Below are 15892 nucleotides of genomic sequence, written 5' to 3'. Positions count from 1 at the left end.
AACACGATTTATTCCGGTTAAAAAAAAAAACAAAAAACCCCAAAACCCAAACAAACTCTAGCTCTCGCCTTGAACTTCTCTTGACTGCAAAAGGCCTTTCTCTGCTCGAAACACACATCTTGCGCGTTTCACGGTGTGTATCACAACTCTGATTGTTTAGTGAGATGGTTATTTGTTTCATTTATTTGTTGTTTTTGTTGCCTGTAAATTGAGGTCACTTACGTTTTCCGATCTAGACTCCTTCAGGCGGACGTGTTTTTTTTTTTTTTTTAAACTAAAGAGGAAGAGACAGTTATTTGCTTTTAAGTGAGTTTGGGGGGCCTGTTTTCCGGCTGACGGTCTTTTGATTATCAGCAAATAGTTTGATTGTTTTCTCTAGGATAACCAGCCCTACCCGCATGTTTTACTTAAAAATTCTATTGTTTTCCGTTGTCGGGATCCCAGTGTGGTTTTTTGGAGAAACACGTTGCTTAACTATTGCTTATTGATTGCCTCAGGGGAGAAGGGGTGACATGATGGCGCCACTTTAAATTGCTCTCTTTCCTCCTCCTCGGTTTTTCCCCCCTTTATTCTGGAGGTCACTGGAGCAGTTTTCGTGACCTATTAATAAACTACTTGAGAGCGTTAACAATACAAGTAGCCGGTCTAGAGTTTGGTTACCTTAAGGGTCGGGAGACTCAAATCCTGAGGTCCTCAAAGTTCCGAGAAACCTTCCTAGTCCTGCCTCGCCTTCCTCACCTCCATTCACAATCCTGGTGTTGCCATCTCCTTTGTCACGTGGCTAGCAATCATTGTGTTTTTTTGTTTGTTTTGGGGTCTGTGTTTATATTTTTAAATTGTAGCCCAGAAGAACTTGCCCCCTCCCCATTAGAAAGATCAAAACGTTTTAGTTTTTTTAGTTTTGCAGGCGGATAACATTTAAAATAAACGATAAAATTACATAATCTTTGCCTTGCATAATCATGATATAGTTATACATTGTTACTGAACTTCTTTTCTAAAGCACTTTCAAGTATGAAAAGTAGAACGTTGGAATATGTTTTCCATCGCTCAGAATAGCCTGTAGTATTTTCCCTGCTTTTTGGGTCGTTTAAAGTAACCACTATTTACAAGGGTTTAAGTGGGTGTGTTTTCCCCTCCCCCCTTCTATAGGCTATACTAGGTTCCTTTTCTAGTGTACTGTCTGACCAATTTAGAAATTTTCAATTGTCTACAGGCGTGTCATTTAAAGCTATTTTTCTTTTCTTATAACAATGGTGAACACTTTGAGTAATTTGTTTTCTAACTAAAGATATTTTATTACGTTTCTGTTGAGTTTTTGATCCCGAGTATTTTTAGTGTTAATCCTATAGATTTAGAAGAATGTTCTGTTTCTTCGTGTCAGTTTTCCTAGTAGTTGAGTAAACTCCTGTTGTATAAAATACTAAATACATTTTTCTGTTGTTTCTACAGGGGTTACTAACCACTTTCTTAATTTGAAAAAAAGATCTGTCGTGAGTTTGAAAACATTTCAAAAACTAAATATGAAATGTAGTGGTTCTTAAGTGTACATTGATTGGTTTCCTCTACCATGTATATTTTTTATGGTTTTGGGCCATTTTCTTTGCTAACAGTTACATCATATCATGTGATATGTGCAGTGTGATGTGTAGTCCTAAAAATAAGGCAAGGTAAAAATGCTCATCCCTTGGGAATTTAAAAAATGTATTATAAATGTGAGATAACTGTCCTCAGTCATGGAATTCTGATTTCGATTTCCTCTAGGTTTATCCAACAAAGTGCAATTCCTTTGACCTTTAGCATATTTGATATATTTGTTAGGGATCTCATGATTTGAGGTGGCTCATTTTTTAATTTTCAAGTGTGCACCACTTGGAGGGAAACAGATGTGACAAAGATTTCTTACTGTGTTATGGTGAAAACGATTGGTCTTTGAGGACTGCCGTATTTAAGTATATGTTTAAGAAGTATTTTTAATTTATGTCTGTGGACAATTAAAAGAGTGATCAGTTAAGTATTGAGAGAGTCTTGAGGTATGGTGGAGTTTTTGGCCCTTTCAGCTTTGTGAATCCATTTAAGGGAAGTATTTAGAAGTGTTCCTGCATCTTTCCTGAATGCCTTGTTCAGAATTTCAGCATTTGAGTTTTGTGCTTTACAGCAGGTGAGATGTTCAGTCTTTGTGTGATTTTCTTCCTGCCTACACGTGTTGTTTCTGTGGTGGAACCTGCAGAGCACACCTTCGTTGTTGGATTACCATTCTCCTGTTGAGGAAAATTCTGGAAGCTAGAAAGTGAGTGTGCCTTAGTTCACTTTTGAACTTTTATCAAGGTGAGAAGAAAGGAAAACAACTCTTTTTTTTCTTCAAACACTGCTGGTACCCTTCCATTTCTAGTCATGCTGCACTGTAGCCAGTGTCTGTACCTCCTCTGGATTTTGTTAGATTGACCACAGATTTTAATTGTATTTTAAAGTGAATAACAGCTGTTAGGTTGTATCAAACAGAACAAATCTAACTCAGGTAATCTGTAAGTAAACATGGGGCCATTTTGGTTGATGAAGCTGATTTGAGAAGTTATTTCAGTATTGAGTGGTTCTAGTTAGAGGAACTTTTCTGAGTAAAGCTTAGTAGTTGTAGTACTGAGTAAAGTTGTAGTACTAGAAAAGCAATTTTTTTAATTCTGTGAAGAAACATACTAATCCATATTGAGTTTTCTAATCATTGACAATCGTGTGTTTTAAAGAGTAATGCTTATTCCTCTTATATTTGTCAGCTTCCTTGAGAGGGGAGTTCAGTAGGGGTTATTATTTTTCTTCTTGGTGAAGTCATTAGATACAGAAATTAAGTGATTTCCTTCCTGGGGAGAAAGCGAATTTTTTGAAAAAAAAATTATTAGTATTTTTTTCTTTTTTTTTTAACGTCCAACATCTTTCCGTTGCCTTGAATTTGGAAGGGAAGGATTAGTGCACACTGAGTAAGTGGTTCATCTTCAGTTGATTGGGCCAGAGCAAATCTTAATATTGAGTGGTTTCCTTAGTTTTAAAGCACCTTTTCTTTGCCTTCTTTTTCTATTTTAAGTAAGTTTTTGCCTTTTGGTTAGACTGTTCTAGGTCTCGGGAAGCATGTTTTACATTAGGGCTCTTTTACTTGATCACTTTATGAAAAAGTATAGGTGCAGGTGTCTCAAATAAAACGGCCCAAACACCTGGCCTTCTTACCGTGTGCAGAGAGTACTTGGATCATGTCCTTTCCCTAAAATAAGATTTGTAACTATTTCTTGGAAGTCTGTATTAAGACTGGTTTTTGAGTCTTCACGTTGCTTCTGAAGATGTGTGTTTAAATTGTAGTTTCCATCATAATAAATTGCATATTAGTCTCTGGGCATCATAACAGTTGCGCAGAAATATTCCTGCCAGAATGTAATAATTCATGACACAAAGCGAGATTTATCAGTACTTGCCATTCCTTGAAATGTGAGATCAAAACTCAGTGAATCACAGTAATGGTTAAAAAAGAGAATATGAATGTAAAAGGCAAATATTCCACTGTGGTAGAGGTCCCCAACGTTTGAAGGCCACAAGGAGACAGAAAGTGGTGTCTTTGGGTGTCACTTGCATATTGTGGAGAGAATTGTGGGTCATAGGAGAAGATCAGTATATATGGATGGAAGGGTCACTTAGTTACTAGTTCAGTTATCATTTGTTCCTACGTTATGGTGTGTTGCCAGTCTTCTAGGGTGTAGGGTAAAATGTATAGGAGAAAATGAGTCGATAGGTTTGATTTATCAAAAAGCCTGGATTCCAAAAAGACTGAAATAGATGGTTTTTTTTTGGTTTGTGTGGTAAGCTTTTGTTGTCTTTCATCAAATAAAGCAAAAATGGAGGGTGTGAGGAAACTGTCTTCAAAGTAGAGAGTGCAGTTCATGTTTATGGATAAGAAACAAATTTGAGTAGTGTGAAAGAGAAACTTAAAGATTGTATATGAAGATTTTAAACATTACATCAAGAAGCCCTTCAAGGTAGACACGCCTTTTAGATTCTTGTCTCCTATGGGTAGTGGTGTCTGGGAACTGACAGCTGCTTAATACATGTTAGTTACCTTCTGTAAGGCTTGCTTGTCTAAGCTTTTCGGCTAGCTCTATACAGTTTTAACATTGGAAGGCCCTAGCCCCCACGGAATTACTAAACTTTGTGTTTTATTGTTGTTGACTGTAAGCTTGCCTTTTTTTCCCCTCTAGTTCTAACTTTTTAAAAATTACAATTTCTCCCCAAGCTTTAAGAGTGAGGGAAGTATAAGGTAAATTCAGTGCAGTTTTATCTAAATGTTATCAAAAACTCTGGTTCTTGTTACTTGAACCAGGAATCCCAAATGAGATCTCACTTTGAATTTTAAGTACAGCAGATTCTGCCCTTGTTTGGAAAGAAGTTGCTTAAGTGGCATCAAACCTAATGGAGTCTCTCAACCTTTTAATTTCTTTGTAAAAAGGGAGCAGCTTAAGGTCAGATCTGGTTGAATTCGGTTGGAGGGGAAGTGTTGAGGAATAAAAAAAAATGAATCGCAATTTTGTTGTTAGAGTATTAAGTGAAAAATTGCTACAAACTGATATCTAGGCTTTCATTTGCTATTTGGCCTTTGTGACTGCTTATTAGCACCTCCACTGGAGGGTGTGAAGGGATAGAGGTGAAAAGCTAATTAGTTTAGCTTCTGCTGTTTGGTAGCATAGAGGCTTTGTAGAAATACTGGTCTGATAAGTTGAACTGTCAGGAAAGTTTCATTAAACTGTTCATATGTTACCATGGAGCACTGAGGATGTTTGAAGAGCTTACTATATTTCAAAAGATACTGGATTGCTGTTTTTCAGGGTGTGTGTGTGTGTGTGTGTGTGTTTTCAGTTAATCTTTAATTCAGTATTCTGAAGGGCTAGGGTCGACTTCACTGAGATCTCTGAAGTTGGGTCAGGGACCTTCCCCTCACCTCAGCACCTTAAGAAGAATGTATTTGCTTTTGAATTGCTTGGATCCTTTGAGAAATCTTTGATTTTAGTTTTGTTCAGAAACACTTGTGTTGTTAGAGTTGTTAGAGATGAGATAAAAGTCCATTTTTCCTTCTTTGCCTTTTGTGAGCTAGCCTGGTAGGAAATGAATTGAGTGATAAGTAAACACAAATGTGATCTTACCTGTTTCGTAGCTTGGTCTTTTTTTTTCCCCCCACTTAGTTATATATCAGAGATTTTTTTTTTTTTTTTTATATCAGAGATTTTTCATGTCAACATAAACAGTTTTTTTTTTAACAGCTTCATAATACTCTATTGTATCTTTTTAAGTTTACTCTCTTTTTTTTTTTTTTTTTGTATTACAGTTCTTCAGTAAAAGACTTGTGCATATATTCTTAGGTACCTGTGAGAATATTTCTGTTGAATAGGTTCCTAGAAGTGCAGTTACTGGGTAAAAGTTTGAGTAGTTGAATTGAAAATTTTGACAGTGCCTTCAAAAGGCTTATGTAGCCAAATTTAATAGTTTAAAAGTATCCTTAAAAAGTTTGTCAGTCTGAGTGCATGTGCTTGGCAATGTAAATGACCAGAACTTGAGGTAGACAAAGTCTGTCCTAGATTCAGTTGGTTCCTGCTTCCCATTAGATTTTCACTTTATGATCAGACATCCCCATTAACTTCATAGTGGATCTCCGTCTGAGGCACTCACTAGAATACGCAAGTTAACGAACTAATACACTGGTGCACTGTCTGTCAGGAATAGTGCCATCTGTAAGAGTTAGAAATAAAACAAGCCATTAAGTTAAGTTAAAATTGCTCAATCATGTCTGATTCTTTGCGACCCTGTGGACTATGCAGTCCGTGGAATTACTGGAGTGGGTAGCCTTTCTCTTCTCCAGGGGAGCTTCCCAACCCAGGGATCAAACCCAGGTCTCCTGTGTTGCAGGCAGATTCTTTACCAGCTGAACCACAAGGGAAGCCCAAGAAGACTGGAGTGGGTAGCCTATCCCTTCTCCAGCGCATCTTCCCAACTCAGGAATCAAATCGGGGTCTCCTGCATTGCAGGCGGATTCAAGGAAAAGGAAACAAGCCATAAGTTTCCTTTTAAGAAATATAGACAGTAGGGGCAACAAAATTGGGTGTTTATTTTCCATTATGACCAGGATGTCATGCGAATGCTTATTAGATCCTAGAAAGGAATGAGACCCTTAACTCTACCTGGAATGAGTGGGAAATACTTCAAAGAGCATGTGATCTTGAGCTAAAATTTGAGAAGCCAAAGGTGCAAGGGTATGGAAGAACCTGGAAGTATAAATAAGATTGCAGTGGCTAGGCTGGGACAGGTGGAAGATGAGTCTGAGTGTGAAAGGGGGCAGACAAATGCTATGTGGGAGTTTGGATTCATCCTTACCTTAGCGTCACGGAAGGATTTTAAGCAGGAGCACAGCATGGTTGAATTTATGTTCCCTCTCTTTTTTCCCTTCTTTTCTCCTCTTCTAGTAATTATTTTGGTAGTGGACACTAGGTTGAAGGCTTGCTGAGACAGGAAGAAAGAACAGTTGGGAGATTATTGCTGTTCTGGGTTAGTGTAAGGCCTAAGGGATCCTGAACTAAGGCAGTGGTATTAAGGATGGAGTGACTGGCTATCATTCTATCTAACCCTTCCTGTTTAACCTTGGTGTTTAGTCAGAATGTCATCTCTTTCTGGAAGCCTCCCCTGATCCCTTTAGGCAAAACACAGTGCTTTGTCATCTAGGTTTACCTTCACACCTAATTTCTGTCTGATCTTTGGCATTGATGACACTGCTGTGGTTCTTAGTGTCTCCAGCATTAGACTATACTGTAGTCTGTTATTCCTGTCTGATATTAGTGTATGTTTAAGTTAGATATCTATAGTAGATTGTAAACCAGAGATTGGGATCAGGATTCACTCACACAGGGAATGTTGAAGGGCCGGAATTGGTTTTGGAATTGGTACTGGGGGTAGAGGTGTTGGAAGTAACTGTATGGGCGATGCTAAAAGTGGAAGTGTTAGCCACTCAGTGGTGTCCGACTCTTTGCAACCCATGGATTGTAGCCCTCCAGACTCCTCGAAATTCTCCAGGCAAGAATACTGGAGTGGGTAGCCATTCCCTTCTCCAGGGGATTTTTCTGACCCAGGGATTGAACCCAGGTCTCTGGCATTGCAGGTAGATTCTTTACTGTCTGAGCCACCAGGGAAGCCCGATGCAGGACCCTTCCTATCCTTTAGGTTTCAAGTTAAGATGTGTGCCCCCCCCCCCCCCCGGGCCACCTTCTGTGACCCCAGCACCCACTCTCAGCCTGTGTGGTGGTGGTGTTCAGTCATCCAGTCGTGTCAGACTTTTTGCGACCCTGTGGACTACAGCATGCCAGGCCTTCTTGTCTCTCACTATCTCCTGAAGTTTGCCACTTGTTCGTGTCCATTGCATCAGTGATGCTGTCCAGCCGTCTCATCCTCTGCCCCCAATCTTTCCCAGTATTAGGGACTTTTCCAATGAGTTGCCTGTTCACTTCGGGTGACCATAATACTGGAGCTTCAGCTTCAGCATCAGTCCTTCCAATGAGTATTCAGGGTTGGTTTCTTTAACATTGACTGGTTTGATCTTCTTGTGGTCTAAGGGACTCTCACGAGTCTTCAGCACCACATTTCGAAGGCATCAATTCTTTGGCGCTCTGCCTTCTTTACGGTCCGGCTCTCAAAACTGTGTGAGGGTCCCCCTAGGATTCCCTGATCACAGTGAGTGTCTTTACTGGTCCATGTCATCCTCAGACACTTGGTGTGGAGCTTTGAATGCTGTAGGCATTTTAATAAAATGATTTTTTTGATTTCTCATTGACTTTCCTCTAAAGACTAAAATTTAAAATCCTTGCGTCTAGCAGTTAAGTCCCTTCCAGTTTAAACTTAGCCTTAGGTATAGTGATGATGCACTGGGCTTCCCTGGTGGCTCAGTTGGTAAAGAGTCTGCCTGCAGTGCGGGAGACCCGGGTTCAATTCCTGGGTCGGGAAGATCCCCGGAGGAGGGCATAGCAATTCACTCCAGTATTCTTGCCTGGAGAATCCCATGGACAGAGGAGCATGGCAGGCTACAGTTCATGGGGTTGTAAGAGTCAGACATGATTTAGCAACTAAACCAACACAACATTGTAATAACTATACTTCAATAAAAAATAAACTAAAAAAAAATAAGCATGGGTCTTCCCTGGTAGCTCAGATGGTAAAGAATCTCTGCAGTGCAGGAGATGTTCGATTCCTGGGTTGGGAACATCCGCTGGAGAAGGGATAGGCTACCCACTCAGGTATTCTTGGGCTTCCTTGGTGACTGAGGTGGTGAAGAATCCACCTGCAATGCGCGAGACCGGGGTTCGATCCCTGTGTTGGGGAGATCCCCTGGAGAAGGGAACAGCTACCCTCTCCAGTATTCTGGTCTAGAGAATTCCATGAACTGTATGTATAGTCATGGGGTCGTAAAGAGTCAGACACGGCTGAGGGACTTTCACTATTCACTTAGAGATTTGGATTGGAATCCTGCTTCTGTAGCTTAGTAGTGGTGCGGTCTTGGGCATGCTACTTCTGAGCACATGTGCATCTCACACTGTTACTGTGATAATTAAATGAGGGTGTATATGTAAAACGCTTAGCACAGTGACTGACACCATAAAGGGTCAGTTAATGTTGGTGAACAGCGGTCATAATAACAATCTATTCTCCAGCCAGAGCTGTGATTCCCTTAATAATAATAAAACTTAAGAAGCACTGCCCTGTTGGCATAGGAAAGTGTTAGGAACTGGGGTGGTGAGATCCACCTCATTTCTTTGTTTTATGAAAAAAAATTTGCCTCCCACTCCCTCTTGTATTCTGTAACAAATCTACATTTGTAAAAGAAAAACTTGCCAGTGTGTTCCATAATGTAACTTTTGGTACTTGATCACAAAGCTGCTTTTTCCCTCTTTCTCAAGAAGCTGTGCGTGTACCAACCACCTGCTTCATTCAAGTTGTTCTGTGGATCATGTCCCAAATCCTTGCCTATTATTTCAATTGTGTCAGTTTCTTGATTGGTACTTCCTCATCTTTCTCTGCTTAGCACAGTCTTATGCTTGAAAAGCCTACCTCTGGGTCTTTTTGACTGCTGTAAGCCTGTCAGTAAGTGCTCACAGTGCTTACTATGTTCCAGGTACTCTATCTTGGTAAAGTTAGTGAGCATGCAAAGAAAGATATTAAGGGACTTTCCCAGTTTTGAAATAGAGTTAACAAATTGACAACTAGGGGAACATTCAGATAATTTTAATTGAGTGGTGACTTTTAAGTGCATTGTACAATTTAAGCAGGAAGAAAGTTATGTGAGTCTGAATAGTCTGGAAAAGTTTTTGTGGAGATGTTGTGTATTGGCATATTAAATTTTGGGCTCAAAGGGTAGAAGGGCCTTCAGTTAGAGGCAACAGCATAGGCAAAAATGATGAGTTGAATCTGGGGGCGGTTTCTAGGTCCATGCCAATTGATGCATTTGTTTCGATGTTAAAATTTCACCTTGGAGAATTTGGACTAATGAGAAGTGTACTAGGAACTATTCTTGAGTAGAGAAGTGAAGTGATAAAAAAGTATGGAATGGATTAGACAGGGAGCCCCTACCTCCGGGCTGTGGCCCTGCCAGATCAGTGGCAGCCTTAGATCACAGATGAAGTAAAGTGCCCAGTGAGTGTCATGTGCTTGAGTCACAGCGAAACCATCCCCTCCCCCACGCCTGGGCCGTGGAAAAACTGTCTTCCACAAAATCGGTTCTTGTTGACCAGAAGGTTGGGGACCGCTGGATTAGAGGACTGAGAGTTAAGTCAGGAAGCTCTTAAGATCATTTAGGTGTGAGCATCCGGGCTGGGTTTGAATTGGTACTGTTAGGAATGGAGAGGATATACCAAACCTAAATGGTTCCCCCTGCCTCTCAACCTGAACAGCATTATAAGAAATAAATGGGAGGATTTTATCGTAAAGAAGCTGAAATTATGAAGGAAATGGCAACCTTTTTGTTTCATTAAGAGCTTTCCTATTTGCGTCGCTTACTTGGTTCTTCTGCAGACTTCCGAAACCTGGAGGAGACTTTGACACTTCTGCTGTGGTGACCACCTTAGTTGTAAGTTCTTGTTGTATCCTGTCTAGATTATTGCAGTAGCTTCTTCACTGGCCTTTGCCTTTGTACTTTCTTTTAATCCATCCTATACAGCTGGTCTCCGCAGCACAGTTCTCGTGTGTCACTCCACATACGAAAAACCGTTCATGATTTTCTGCTGCCTTTAAGTCTGAGTAAAAACTGGCTTTTGAAGGTTGTCCATTAATGATCTGGCTTCAGACTGCGTTTTCACCTTTTTCTGTAGTGTTTCCTCTTGTTAAAATATGCTTTATAATTCAGACAAGTTGATAATTTCTTCTAATCTCCAGATGTCCGCTTTTCCCATACCTTTTCCTCTCACTGGAATGCCCCATTACCTTCTTTTGCCTCAGCCTTTTGCATAAATGAAATTTTAGTTAATTTTGAAGCTTCAGCTTAAATTTTGATAACTTCACACACCCTTCTCTAACCATCCTTCCTGTGTCTTCTTTCCATTTGTACGGAGTAATGAGGTAATGGTGGAACGAGGTTAGTAGAAACCACATTATGGGCAAGTTTTTCTTCCCCATCTGATTTTTGCTTCTGTTTTCAGTGCAAGTGCGGTTGTTGGCCACCCAAATGTCCAGACCCTTCTCTTTGGGCCTTGGCAGCTAATCAGCATTTTTGCAAGGTGGATGCTGCCAATTTATTCTTGAGTAACCGGAGTCCAGTCTTGGGAAGTTACAAGGGAGTAAGGTGTGGCTTTCGTTTGTAGGTGTGGAGTTAGTTTGTGACTTCCACTATTTGAAGCAGCCAGATATGTATGATTTCTGGAAATCTATGTTTAGAAATATATATGTATGTATATACATCTGTAGATACAGAATCTCTCTCTAGAGAGTGCCTCTTAATTGGGGGGGGGGGTGATTTTGCCCCCTTGGGGACATTTGGCATGTCTGGAGGCATTTTTGGTTGTCATAATTTCTAGGAGGGTGCAGTGGGCATTTAGGCCAGGGATGCTGCTAAACCACCTGGACACAGGAGAGACCCCATTCCCCATAGCAAAAAATTACTCCGCACAAGTCAGTAGTGCTGAGGTTGAGAAACTCTGTCTTAGGGATATACTTTGGCTTCCAGAGTGTTACTTATGTTAGGTGGAAGTTTGCTCTTGAATCTATATTGCCGTTTATAATAAGAAAATCATATATACAGGAAGGGGCCTTAGAAGTCATGTATTTGAACTTTATTCTAACTTATATTTCTCAGAACAGTGTTCTGCACGATATTAATATAATAAAAAAAAGATGTTTATTTGTTAGAGGTGCAAATATTTGAGCAGTATTCAGTATAATGAAGTGCATTGTGAATCTCATCAGGGAAGTTTTTCCATCTGACTGGGATGGACACTGTTAATTAGCTAGCTCAAATTTTCATAGCCTTTTAAAGGACTCTGATAAGATAGCCCTTCTTTTGTCTCTTAAGCTTACTGTTGAATCATAATTTATGTCGGTGGCTGCAGGTGCATTAGGTCCCATCTTTTTTTTTTTTTTGGTCAGATTGTGGTTTATTAGATGAACTCAAAGTTGGAATATTTTAGGTTTCTTTATTCTGAATGTACGATGTAACTTTACTATCTGTCCCACCAGTGAATTGGAAATTAAAATCGCAGCCAGAAATCTAACACTTAGCTTGTACTGAGGATTAATAAGTTATAGCTTTTAATGTTTTGTATTCTTTGGAGAAGGGTGATTTATCAAAAGCTGCTGTGCTGTTTCTGTAACACTCCTTAAGTAGACAGTTTGTCTCTGCTCTAAATTGTTGAGTCACTACAACGTTTTTGGGATTTAAGTGGGATGGGAATTGTTTCAATCAACATTTTGCTCATATTAAATTTAAGAATGTTTTTGTGACATTTTGCCTTAATCACATTTTTTTTTGACTCTTTTAAAATTTACATTATTTTTGCCTTCTTCCCTTGTATTATACAAGCAATTTGTGTTTATGGTGGAGACATTACATAAGCCAGAAAATAAAAAAACAAAAGAATCTTATCACCTACTTTTTAAAACTGAAATGAGGTCATGGTATTAATTTTATTTTTTAACACCTTTTTTCCTACTTAACAGTTTTTTGTTTTAGTAATATTTGCTTTTTCTCCATAGGTTATAATAATAGTGCAAATAATGGGCTCTTGTGCCAGGCACTAAGTTAAGTAATTGAAAGTATTTTATGTAATCATTTCTGCAGCCTTCTGAGGTCAGCTCTGTTATTTGCAGATGAAGAAGTTGAGGGAACAAAATAGTTAAATGATTTAAATATGGGTGGAGCCAGATGTGAACCTGGACCTACTCCTCTTACCTGTGACTGGGCTTGGGGGTGGGGAGTGATATTGCATCTCAGCACAGCATTTCAAGTCAGTGAAGGGAGGCGGGTGTAGAGTCCAGTATATATATATTTTTTTTAGCAGTTTTGATATAGAAAGATAAAGATTTAGGAGTTAGGAATGGAATTTCTTCTGAAGACATCACTTTTCCCCTTCCCTGTTTATTGAGAAAAATTGTTTAGTAACTACTCTTTTCATTGCACTCCATGGGGATTTTGAGACCAAGGAGGGAGTGTGAGCAAGATACATTTGCCTTTGAGGCGTATATGATTAATATCGAGTTCTCAGATGTGCTTTCAGAGGGTCAGAGAAATATTGAAAGAGGTGGGATTTGAGTCAGTAGATTTTTCTTTAAGTTGCAGATTTTAAAGAACTAAATAATTCTGAAATGACTTTGGAATGTTGATTGCTTAAGTACCTTCTGTGGTGTGATGTTAATTACAACCCACTTTTTATGTGTGCTGGGCGAGCATGGGTTTTCCATACGTTTTGTGGAAGCTGTGTAACATCTGTGTCCTTGCTTGGGTCCCGAGGGAGGCTGCTTCCTGTGATTGCGAGACAGAGTGTCATGCTTTTGGGCAGTAGGCTGCCATATACTCCTCTCGCTCATTGTATTAATCATCTGACAGTGATAACGTGCCTCCTTGCACAGCTAGTGCTAAGTCACTTCAGGCATGTCCGACTCTGCACCCCTGTGGACTGTAGCTTGCCGGCTCCTGTGTCCATGGGATTCTCCAGGCAAGAGTATTGAAATGGGTTGCCATTTGCATGGCTAGTACCAGCTGTATACTGTTATCAGTTTGAAAGAGGATACTGAGTTGATTGGAAGATCAGATAGTGGTTTTTGTTTATGGTGGAAAATGCTTTTCCTGTTATTAAATTGACTCAAGGTATTTTGAATGAAGAGCTTATTACATTGGTTCATCTGTCAATTGAACCAATGTAATAATACAGCTATTTTTTAAATTACATTAGGAATTACTTATAAATTTAAAATCAAAAATAGGAAAAGTGGACATAAAACAGTTACACAGAATGCTGTATGCCAGCAAGTCCATAAGGGTAAAACTCTAATCCTTAGAAGGTCTAGTTTAATGAATATAGGTTGTTTGTTAAAGGCATTATAAGCTTAGAGTGAGAAATTTTTGGCAATTAACGTAGAGTGGTAGACATGTTTGACATGTAAGTGTATTGGTAGCTCAGACAGTGAAGTCTGCCTGCAGTACAGGAAACTGAGGTTCAATCCCTGGGTTGGGAAGATCCCCTGGAGAAGGGAATGGCAATCCACTCCAGTATTCTTGCCTGGAGAATCCCATGGACAGAGGAACCTGGTGGGCTACCGTCCATGAGTATCAAAGAGTTGGACACGACTGACAACTAACACTTTTCTCAGTCATTTACTTAAATATTTTGATATTAATGATTTGAATTGTCATCCTGTAAAGTCTTAGTGTAGTACTACACGGCTTACCATCCTATGTTGATTTTTATCTAAAGATAAAATGTTTGACCAAAATGGAAGTTGCCCTCATTTTTTTGAGGGAGGAGGAGGTTGCTTTTAGTTCAGTGATGCACAAACTTTTTGGTCTCAAGGCCCCTTTTCACTTTTAAAAAATGTCGAAAACCACAAAGAACTTTGGTGGGTTATTAATAGTTGATTAGAAACTTTGAGAAATTTAAGGAATAATTATTTACTGGGACTTCCTGGTGATCCAGTGATTAGGACTCTGCTTTCACTGCCTAGGGCATGGGTTCAGTCCCTGGTGGGGGAACTATGGTCCTAAAAGCTGGGCAGTGCGGCCACAAATTAAAGGAAAAAAAAAGTAATTCATTTAAAAATAATCTATTACATATTATGGATAATAACTTTTATCAGAACAAAAATTAAGTGGTAATGGCATTATTTTACATTTTTGCAGATCTTTCTAATGTCTGGCTTAATAGAAAACAGCTGGGTTCTCATATCTCCTTCTGCATTCATTCTGTTGTGATAATGTTGTTTTGGAAGTATGTACAGAAAATCTGACCTCATACAAATGTGTAGTTTGGAAAAGAGACAAGTATTTTTAGCCTTTTAAAGTGTGCATATCCTTTGACACTGCCCAAACTTGACAAGTAGTAATTTCATAAAGGTTAGCTGCACCGTGGAATCTAAAGCCGTATCAGTGAGCTTTTCATACTCTGTCAGATTAATCCATTTGGTCTGTCTTGCACTTACTTTTACCCATGCACTAGTTTCTAAGGAACATTGGTCATTTGGTCATTGACAGAGTTCTCCAGATCTTCCAAAAGGTTGACACATTTCATTATGTGGTATCCAGTTCTCGTTCACTAGTATCAGCAGTAGTCTGTTTAATCAGAAATGACTTTAAGTATTGGGGAAATGTTCCAAGTTCATGGTGGTGGATACACATTTTCAAAATACTTATTTTTGCATAAAAACTCGGATTTTATCATTGGCAACAGACCTCATATTGGGTTTCCTTGAAGTGATTAGGTTCACTTTGTTAATTTGCAAGAAGATGTCTGCTCAATATTCAAAAGTCTGTATAATCATAGTTTGTCAGTTGTTCTGCCAAGTAAAAATAGTATTACATGGAAGAAGCTTCTAGTTCAACTTGTAACTCAGTTTTCTTAAGGCAGTAGAAGTGCTTTATGTGTACTTTACCTTTCATTGCACAGAATATTTAGATACGCGTATACACATGCACTGAAGAGTTGAGTGGAGATTTAATAAAGTTCATAATTTCTGTATTTCATCAAGGATATCAAAGGTCATTATAATCTTTTAAAAAAACTTTTATTTTTTAACTAAATGAGTAAAGAATACAGTGACCAGAGGCTATTAGTACAGTTAGGTACCTCTGCTCTTGATTTTTGCTAAGGTACCAGCAATTTTGCTCAGACTTGTCTTTGCATCCTTATCGCAAACGTCAGCACTATGGAAAAAGGCAAGTAATGTTTAATACTATTATGAAAAGTTTGATCTTGTGGACCTCTGAAATGGTCTTTGAACTCTCAAGAAATGTGTAGGCCACACTTTAGTACCTGCTGGCTTAGTTCTTTACATAGATTTCCTTTTACTCTCAGACCAGATAAATCAAAAGGGATGAAGAATAGAGGCACACTGCTGAGGTTTTTAACTGGGGTTACTTGGTGAAAGCAATTGCCTGTGATGATAAAACTGGCTAAGAAGTAAAAAGAAATTCAGTTTTGAGCTTCAGGGGGCTTGAGGTACCTAGAGGTGAGGATGTTGATTAGTGCAGCTGAACGTGTTTTTCTGAGCGACCAGAGGACTTACACATTGCTATCAAGATTGTTGCCAAGGAAGTGAGTTGAGAGGGAAGAGGGCAGAAGGGACCTTGTTGTCAAGGACATCGGGAAGGAAGAATTTCCGGAAGAATGGGGTGGTCAGCACTACC

The 15892-nt window shown here is 39.2% G+C and overlaps 1 protein-coding gene across 5 annotated transcripts in view; it reads left to right on the top strand.

Moving 5' to 3' along the window:
• Positions 1-15892, top strand: part of KANSL1 (KAT8 regulatory NSL complex subunit 1) — a 172291-nt gene that overhangs the window by 27014 nt on the left and 129385 nt on the right. The window lies entirely within an intron of this gene.

The sequence above is a fragment of the Dama dama genome, chromosome 5 (genome assembly GCF_033118175.1).
Source record: "Dama dama isolate Ldn47 chromosome 5, ASM3311817v1, whole genome shotgun sequence".
NCBI classification, from domain to species: Eukaryota; Metazoa; Chordata; class Mammalia; order Artiodactyla; family Cervidae; genus Dama; species Dama dama.
Note: the sequence above shows the minus strand (reverse complement) of the source record. Positions and strands in the feature narration are given on the sequence as shown.